Below are 9,123 nucleotides of genomic sequence, written 5' to 3' on the forward strand. Positions count from 1 at the left end.
ATACAACACTATTAGTTGTAGGTATACAACAGTGATCTGCAATTATATACATTATGAAATGCTCACCACGGTAAGTGTGATTACCATCGGTCACCATACAAAGTTATTGGCAGTATAATTGACTATACTCCCTATGATGCACTTTTCATCTCTACGACTTTATTGTAAAAGTAAAAGTCTGTACCTCTTAATCCCCTTCACCTACTTCGCCAACCCCTGCCAATGACCAATTCTCTACTGATGAGCCTATTTCTGTTGTACAGCTTAATATTTAATGGACCTACTTTTCTATGGTGCTAATCCTCCTTCCCTCCTCCTCTGTGTATTACAGGGGCTTAATAAGTCAAACAGGAAGAAATCTATGTAGGTTCTTTAAGGGCTCAAGAACCAAGAGTCAGTGAGAAGTAAAAATCAATCCCACCTTCCCCTGCTTTGCTGTTTCCAATCATCCAATTTACTCCTCTCTCCACAAATCTGTGTTGAGGATATGTATAATCTGTTTGTCCAGTTATTAATGAGATCTAATGTGACAATGAGCCCAGAATGTATATAGGAAGAGAATGAAACATACTTAGGGACAGGAAGGTAGGAGGCAGGGAATGGCAGAGGTGAAAATGTCATAACAATGTATGACAAACTGTGATATATTGAGTGAAGTTCTACTTCCATATGTCTGCACTCACTTGTAATTTATCAACTCTATGACCTCAGTGGTCAAAGGAAATTGACCTTTAGTGGTAAGATCTGTGGTCAAAAGCCATGAGTTACCCTGCATCCTCCAAGGCTAGTAACTTTTTTCAATCCTCTTTCTCCTCAATTTCTTAGATACATTTGGAGTTGTAAACCAGCCCTTCTCTCTGCAATCTTCACTCTTATTGGCTCCTGCAATTTTCTTCCCATTTCAAAAAGTCTAAAATAAGTATTTCCAGGATTCTCTCCAACTTCTTCCTTTTTTGAAATCACATACACACATCACATAATTATCTCATATCCTTGTGAATAACCCCAGACAGTGTCATAGCTATGTCTTCAGCAGAATTCCATACAAAGGCTCACTTTGAATAAGCACTCAATCATTTTTAAAAGCATAATCTCTCCATCTACAGGTGAGGGAACTTATCTGTGGTAGAATAATGAGGCATGGAGACGGAGAGACGAGCAATCCTTGTTGCCTTTTCCTCTGTAGTAACGTCAGCTGCCTGAGCTTCCCAAGTTGGTTCAACTTTGGTAGGGTCCTTACCTGAGTTGGCCTTCAGCTCTTAAACCGTTGCTACTTTGTATTCAAATCACTCTGAATAATACTAATTCCCCCATTTGCTTCAGCTAGATTAGCATATATTATATGGTTCTTATATGAGGTGTTTAACTTTCAGCCCACAAATGCAGGTGTTCAGGAAATAGATATTTGCAACTCTTAATCATATTCTTTGAGAATCCAACCCACGCAGTCAGTTCTGCCCATTTTTCTCCATACCCATCCAACAGACTCACACATGAACACACTGATGCACCTATGCAGAGGGTCTTGTAGTCTTAAAACAGTGTAAGCCATTGGAGAGGTGATTCCTGTCATCATTGGCCAGTCCACACCAAAGAGCGCTGAGAAACTCAGTTCTATTAGACTCTAAGTGTCCTGTGAATTTGACGCTTCTGTACCACACTTGGAATACAGGATTTTCTTCCAAAATTGCAAAAAATACAGTTCCTAGGTGCTGGACTTACAATGTGAAAATGTAAGAAAGTTAAAGATCATCCTCTCTGAGTTTTTTCCATCCCACTGGGAATGCTAGGGAGCAAGTCAGAAGCCCCTAATGTCCCCTGAGCCCACAAGCACCTTTACAACCTGCAGGAATTCCCCTTTTCTCTGCTTTTCCAAAGGCAATTCTCCCCCCTTACCTCCCCTTTTTGAGATACCTTGCACTGTCCCACCAATGAGTTTGGGTCTAGAGCTGATGAATCAAATGTATTTAGGAGCCAATAAACAAATGTAAATGAGGTAGCTGCTTATAAAACAAGGTGAAGGAGACTAGAGGGAGGGCGGCCTGGGTGGCTCAGGGGTTTAGTGCCGCCTTCAGCCCAGGGTGTGATCCTGGAGACTGGGGATCGAGTCCCACATCGGGCTTCCTGCATGGAGCCTGCTTCTCCCTCTGCCTGTGTCTCTGCCTCTCTCTCCCTCTGTGTATCTCATGAATAAATAATTTTTTAAAAAAAATAGAGACTAGAGGGAGCCAGAGCATTTATGATTTATTTAAAGGCAACCTATTTTCTTTTAAACTTACTGCTAACTTAGGGTAAAACTGGGAAAAGTTGATTTTCGGATGCTACCTTGTATATACTGTGGGGGAAAATGAGCTGACTGCTCACAAGTACACCTTCATTTGATATATTAAATCTCCAACTTAAGGATTACAGTAGGTGAGAAGGATCAGAGGGGCTAGAAGGTGACTACCAATGGGATGTTGGTGAGGTGATGCTCACCATTTTTAGGCTTGGCCCCTTAAACTCCTGTATCTTTCTAATAATCTCTGTTCCTTCTGTACTGGCCAGATGCAGAGAATCTAGAGCCCAGAAGATGCTGAGATGTATAGAGAACTGAGCCTTAGTAAATACAATAGATTAAATCCATTGCTGAACATTCAGTTGGATTGTGACCTAAGAGAGAAAACTCTACGGTACTAGGCCAAGGAAAACACGGAATTTTTTATACAAGTTAACCTACTCTGAGTAATAGAACCACTGAAGCAAAAAATCTTGTTTAAATGGTAAGAATCTTACCTTCATCCCTTTGTATTAGCTGTTGCTGTGTAATGAATTACCACAAATGTAGCTGCTTAAAACAGCACAGATTTATTCCCTCTCAGTTAAAATCAGAGTACTGGCAAGGTTGATGCTTCTGAGGCTTGGGATCCTCTTCCAAGATAATTTATTGTTGGAAGAACCAAGTTCCTTATAGTTGAGGTTAGAGAACCCTGTTTCCTTGCTGGAGGCTACTCTCTGCTCCTAGAAGTCACCTCCATTTCTTCTCATGTGGCCTCCCATTGCATCTCCCAACCCAATGATAATTTGTCAAATCCTTCTCAAACTTCTGCTTCTAGTTCTAAGGGATCCCATGATTACCCTGGGCCCACTCAAATAATCCAAGATGATCTCCCTACTTAGAAGTAATATTAGTAAAGTTCAAAGTAAACTCTTCATGAGTGTGTTATCATATTCACAGTCCTGGGAATTAGGGCATGAAATTTTCTTGGGTGCCGTAATTCCTCCGATCACATCTCTGATGTGCAATAAAGGAGAAAAGGTAATAAATTATTTTGATGTATTATTTTTCCTTTTGATATATTAGCTTGCTTTGTCACACGTGCAACCAATGTAATCTTTTTCTGGGATACCAATAATCAGTTACATATTCAGATGGTTTTAAAAATAAACTAGTCATACAAAATTATCTTGAGTAACAGGAATATCCATTTGGAACTCTAAATATCTCTAATTCAGCCATGCACCAGACAAATATCATCTTTTTATGAATGCCTTTATGTGAAGAAAGTTGAGAAGCACTGATCTTCTCATTGTGAAGATCAAAATTTAACTTTCTTTCCTCTCTCCAACTCCCAACCATGATGACATACATAAATGTTCTCCATCCCCCCTCATCTCTATAAAGCCCATAATTCGGGCAGAGAGGCATGTGTTATCTCTTTATGACCACATATGCCATCAGAACAGAGTCACTTATTCTTTCTCCTGCATAATGTTTCCCAACCCCCCCCCTAGAATGGTGTTCCTTTTCTTCTTTCCTGTATGCTTTTTCTCTTTCTTTTTTTTTTCCTTTTCAACCCCAAACCTCTCCAGTTTTCTAAATCTCTTAATACACTGATTCATATTATAAATAATATCAATGTTGTCATTTTGAAGGAGTTTCTGCTGGTGAAACCCAGCCTACTTGCCCTTCATTGCTGGTACATACTGTCATCCCCAATCTCCATCATTCATCTATGGGATTTTTCCCATAGCCTCCCTTTTATTTTATATCTCCTTTATTTCTCTCTCTTGCTGTCTCTTCCCTCATTATGAAAAACAAAACAAAACAAAACAAAACAAAAAAAACAACCAAGCAGGCACCCCTGAGTGGTCCAGTAGGTTAAGCATCTGCCTTCAGCTCAAGTCATGATCCTGGGATCATGGATCTTGGGATTCAGCCCCACATCAGGTTGCCTGCTTAGCAAGGAGTCTGCTTCTCCTTCTGTCTCTACCTCCCACCTCCCAGACTTGCTCTCTCTGTCTTTCTCTCATCCTCTTTCAAAAAAAATAAAATATTAAAAAAAAAAAACAAAGCAAAACAAAATACTTCCATAGATTTCCCCCCTCTTTCACCATATATGGATATAATACATTTATTGATTTTTAAAATTATTTTGAGTAGAGTTGATACACATTGTAATGTTAGTTTCATGCATACAACATAATGATTCAGCTTCTCTATACATTATGCTTTGCTCACCACAAGCGTAGCTACCATCAGTTACCATACAACATTATTTTAAAATATCATTGACTATATTCCCTATGCAATGGCTTATACTTCCAAGACTTATTCATTCCATACTGGAAGTCTATATCTCTCACTCTCTTTCACTCATTTCCCAGCCCCCCACCCGCTTCCTTCTTGCAACCACCAGTTTATTCTCTGTATTTATAGGTCTGATTCAGCTTTGTGTGTTTATTCATTTTGTTTTTTTAGATTCTACATTTGAGTGAAATCATTTGGTATTGGGCAGCCTGGGTGGCTCAGCAGTTTAGCGCCGCCTTTAGTCCAGGCCTTGATCCTGGAGACCCGGGATCGAGTCCCATGTTGGGTTCCCTGCATGGAGCCTGCTTCTCCCTCTGCCTGTATCTCTGCCTCTCTCTCTCTCTCTCCCTCTCTCTCTCTTTCTCTGTGTGTCTCTCATGAATAAATAAATAAAATCTTAAAAAAAATAAATCATTTGGTATTTGTCTTTCTCACTCTTATTTCACTTAGTATAATATCGTCTAGGTCTATCCATGTTGTTGCAAATGGCAAGATTGCATCTCATTGTTTATGGCTTCATAATATTCCATTTTGTGTGTACACATACATATCATATCTTCTTTATCTACCCACCTATCTATGGGTCATTAGGTTGCTTCCATATCTCAGCTCAATGTAATACCCATCAAAATACTAACAGCATTTTTCATAGAAATAGAACAAATAACCCTAAAATTTGTATAGAACCACATAGACCTTGAATAACCAACAGGAAAAAAAAAAGTTAAAGTTCTTGATAAAGAAGAACAAAACTGGAGGTATAAAAATCCCAGACTTCAAGATACACTACAAAGCTATAGTAATCAAGACAGTATGGTCCTGGCACAAAAGCAGACATATAGATCAATTGAACAGAATACAGCCCAGAAAGAAAACCTACATTTCTATGGTCAATTTGGTTGACCAGTGACAAAGGAGGTAATAATATACAAACGAAGAAAAGACAATTTCTTCAATAAATTATATTGGGAAGACTGGACAGCTACATGTAAAAAAAAGAATGAAACTAGACCACTTTCTCTAATACCATACACAAAAATAAACTCAAAATGGATTAAACACTTAAGTCTATGAGAGCTGAAACCATAAAAATCCTAGAACATAGGCAGTAATTTCTCTGACATCAGCCATAGAAACCTTTTTCTAAGGATGACAGGGCGGCTCAGTGATTAAGCATCTGCCTTTGGCTTGGGGCGTGATCCTAGATCCAGGGATCGAGTCCCATGTCGGGCTCCCTGCATGGAACCTGCTTTTCCCTCTGCCTGTGTCTCTGCCTCTCTCTCGGTGTTTCTTCTGAATAAATAAAATCTTTAAAAAAAATATGTAAAAGAAACATTTTTCTAAGTATGTCTCCTAAGGCAAGGGAAAAAAAAGCAAAAATAAACTATTGGGACTCCCTCAAAATAAAAAGATTTTGCATAGCAGAAGAAACCTTCAGCAAAACAAAGGGGCAACAGGTTGAATGGGAGAAGATATTTGCAATTGATACATCTGATAAGGTGTTAATATCTGAAACATATAAAGAATTTATACACGTCAACACCAAAAAAGCCCCAAACAATCTGATTTAAAAATGGGCCAAGCACCTGAATATACATTTTCCCTAAGAAGATTGTATAGATGGCCAACATACACGTGAGAAGATGCTCAACATCATTAATTACCAGGAAAATGAAAATCAAAAGCACAATGTGATATTACCTTACATCTGTCATAATAGCTAAAACAAAAAAGACAAGAAATAACAAATGTTGGCAAGAGTGTGAAGAAAAAAGAACCCTTGTGCACTGTTGGCGGGAATGTAAATTGGTACAGCCACTGTGGAGGTCCCTCAAAAAAATAAAAATAGAACTACCATATGATCCAATAACTCAAGTACTGGTTATTTACCCAAAGAAAAAAAACACACTAATTCGAAAAGACAGATGCAGCCTTATGTTTGTTGAAGAATTATTCATAATAGCTAAGATATGAAAGCACATTTGCTGATTTTTATGTTCATAAGAACTGTTTTCTGGATAATTTTCTAACATAAAAAATGAATAGACACATATACTGTATTCTGCTGCATACTTCAGTGTTTTTGTTTTACTTTTCAAGCCCTATAAAGTTTTTTGTTTAACTTTACATTCTGAGGCATTTTTAGACTCCCTCAAAATTCTCTGAAGCTGCAAAATAAGTGTCTGATGTATCCTTCACCTAACTTTCTCCAATGGCTATATCTTACATAACTGTAACACAATGTTTTGATATCAAAACATTTTCCCTTCTTAACATCCCAACACTTCTACTGAGATTTTCTTTTGGGTTTACATAGTTCCTGATTTTTTCCTTTTTATTTCTGTTTCTATATTTCATATTTCCTTACATTTATAATAATTTTGTTTGTCTATTCACATGATAGAGGGAAATATGAGAAAAGCTTTTTGGAAGGTTAAAACATTCAGTGTTTGCCATCTGTGAGCCTCTCTGTTAGATAAACTTACTAAGCATCATTGATTTAAGAAACCCTACATTTCAATATCCTTCATATCTTTCTAATTAAGGTCTTTATTTTTAGGTTCTGATATATTATGTTTTTACCTGTGTGATGTTCTGGGCAATGATTTTATTTCCCCTTTAGTCCATAGTTAAAATAATCCCCTTCCTTCATATCAAATTACCCATTACCCCTTCTGAAATATATCTGGGAAGTACAGTAGGTTTTATCATCATTCATGGGATAAGATATTTATAACTTAAAGAGCAAGAGAAATCTAGAGGATCTGAAAACCCCTAAACAGGTGACATCTGATCAAACTGGTTGGCTTCTACTGTCTAGAATATGACTATGGATATTTAAAAGGGGGATATTTTACAACAGAGAGAAAGATAAAAAATTTAAAAACAAAATTGAGCTTCAGCTGTAGGAAAAGAAGAGCTACAGAAAGCACAGAGGGCCTTTCTGTGAACTTTCTAGCAAGAGAATTCGGGAAGTTGTGACAGTGAGAGTTCTGATCCCATTAACCATGAATCCAAGAACATCAATCACTTGGATCATTGTAACTTCCCTGGAATAGCCAGCAATATCAGGCTGAAGTAAAGCTTGATTTGGGAACACTGAGTAATACAGTAATATTGTACATTATTCCATAAACCACTTAGAGTTAGAATAATTCCCAAGAAAAGAGTAGATTTTGGCAGATTGGAAAATAAAAAGAAATCTAAAGATATAGGAAGAAAGAAATGTAAGTGCACAAATTTATCTTAGCCATGTATTTTCTTAGTATTTTATTTATTTATTCATGAGAGATGAGAGAGAGAGACACACACAGGCAGAAGGAGAAGCAGGCTCCATGCAGGAAGCCCGATGCAGGACTCGATCCAAGAACTCCAGGATCACACCCTGGGCCAAAGGCAGGCACTAAACCACTGAGCCACCCAGGCATCCCTGAGCCTAGATACTTTATTAGCAGGAGAGCTATGGAGGTTCATAGCCACTCTGAAATACAGAAATGAGATAAAATAACTTCTGGACCAATTCAGTATGACATCTCCAAAGTTTCTATACCTAAGCCTGTAAAAATACACTGAATATTTACCTGATAAAGAACTAACCAAAATAAACTCTGAAAATAATGTAAACATAAAATGAAGCATTTAATTACCATGATTAAAATAGTAATAATAAGGGAAAATGTTAATTGCTATTATTTTTGTAATTACAATTTATTTAGCATTCACTTCATGCCAAATAGGTTATAATTCACTCATAATAGCCCTATAAGGTAACAATTATTATTCTAATTTTTAGATAAAAGATGTAATATTTTAATAAACAGGTAAGTTAATATGAATATGTAAGTTAATATATCATTTAGTCAAGACCTCATATCTAGTAAATAAAGGGGTTTGGAATTAATTCTAAGCTTTTATGATCTAAGGATTGAGTATCTCAGAACTGTATCTCTAGAATTAGCTTGCATGAATTAAAGCATAATAAAAACTTCAAGTAATCTTTCTACCATTTGTCTTATGGCTATTGAAACATTGTTCTAGTCATCATGCTTAGGGAGCGAGAGAGAGAGAGGAACCATCCTTATGGCCCACAGAATTCTGAAGGAAATCAAGTGCTGGTTGTTTGAAGCCACTATGTTTTGAGGTGGTTTGTCCACAGCTAAAGCTAATAAAATCAGGTGGAACAAAAGTAACAGGCTAAATAGATACTATGTCTACTTCAAGAAGTGGATTACTAATTAATTCTGAGGGCCTGAGAGGTTTTATCCCCTACCTCCTGAAGACAGAGAACTAGAATAAGTGTTCACAATACTCATTTATTTGGGAACTAAAATGTTTTCACAGATCATCTAGCTCAGCCTGATCAATGTACATCTATGGAATCTGAAACCAAGAGAAGGGTGTGACTTGTCCAAGGTCACAGTGAATTCCTGACTAAACTAGGACTACTGGACAGGTTCTCCGACCTCCAGTCCTGGGTATTTTACTCACTAACCTTGAGATCTTGACCAGTACTGAGATTCCATGACTTTGTGACTCTATGGTTCTATAATTCC

Source organism: Canis lupus, chromosome 21 (genome assembly GCF_011100685.1).
Source record: "Canis lupus familiaris isolate Mischka breed German Shepherd chromosome 21, alternate assembly UU_Cfam_GSD_1.0, whole genome shotgun sequence".
NCBI lineage: Eukaryota > Metazoa > Chordata > Mammalia > Carnivora > Canidae > Canis > Canis lupus.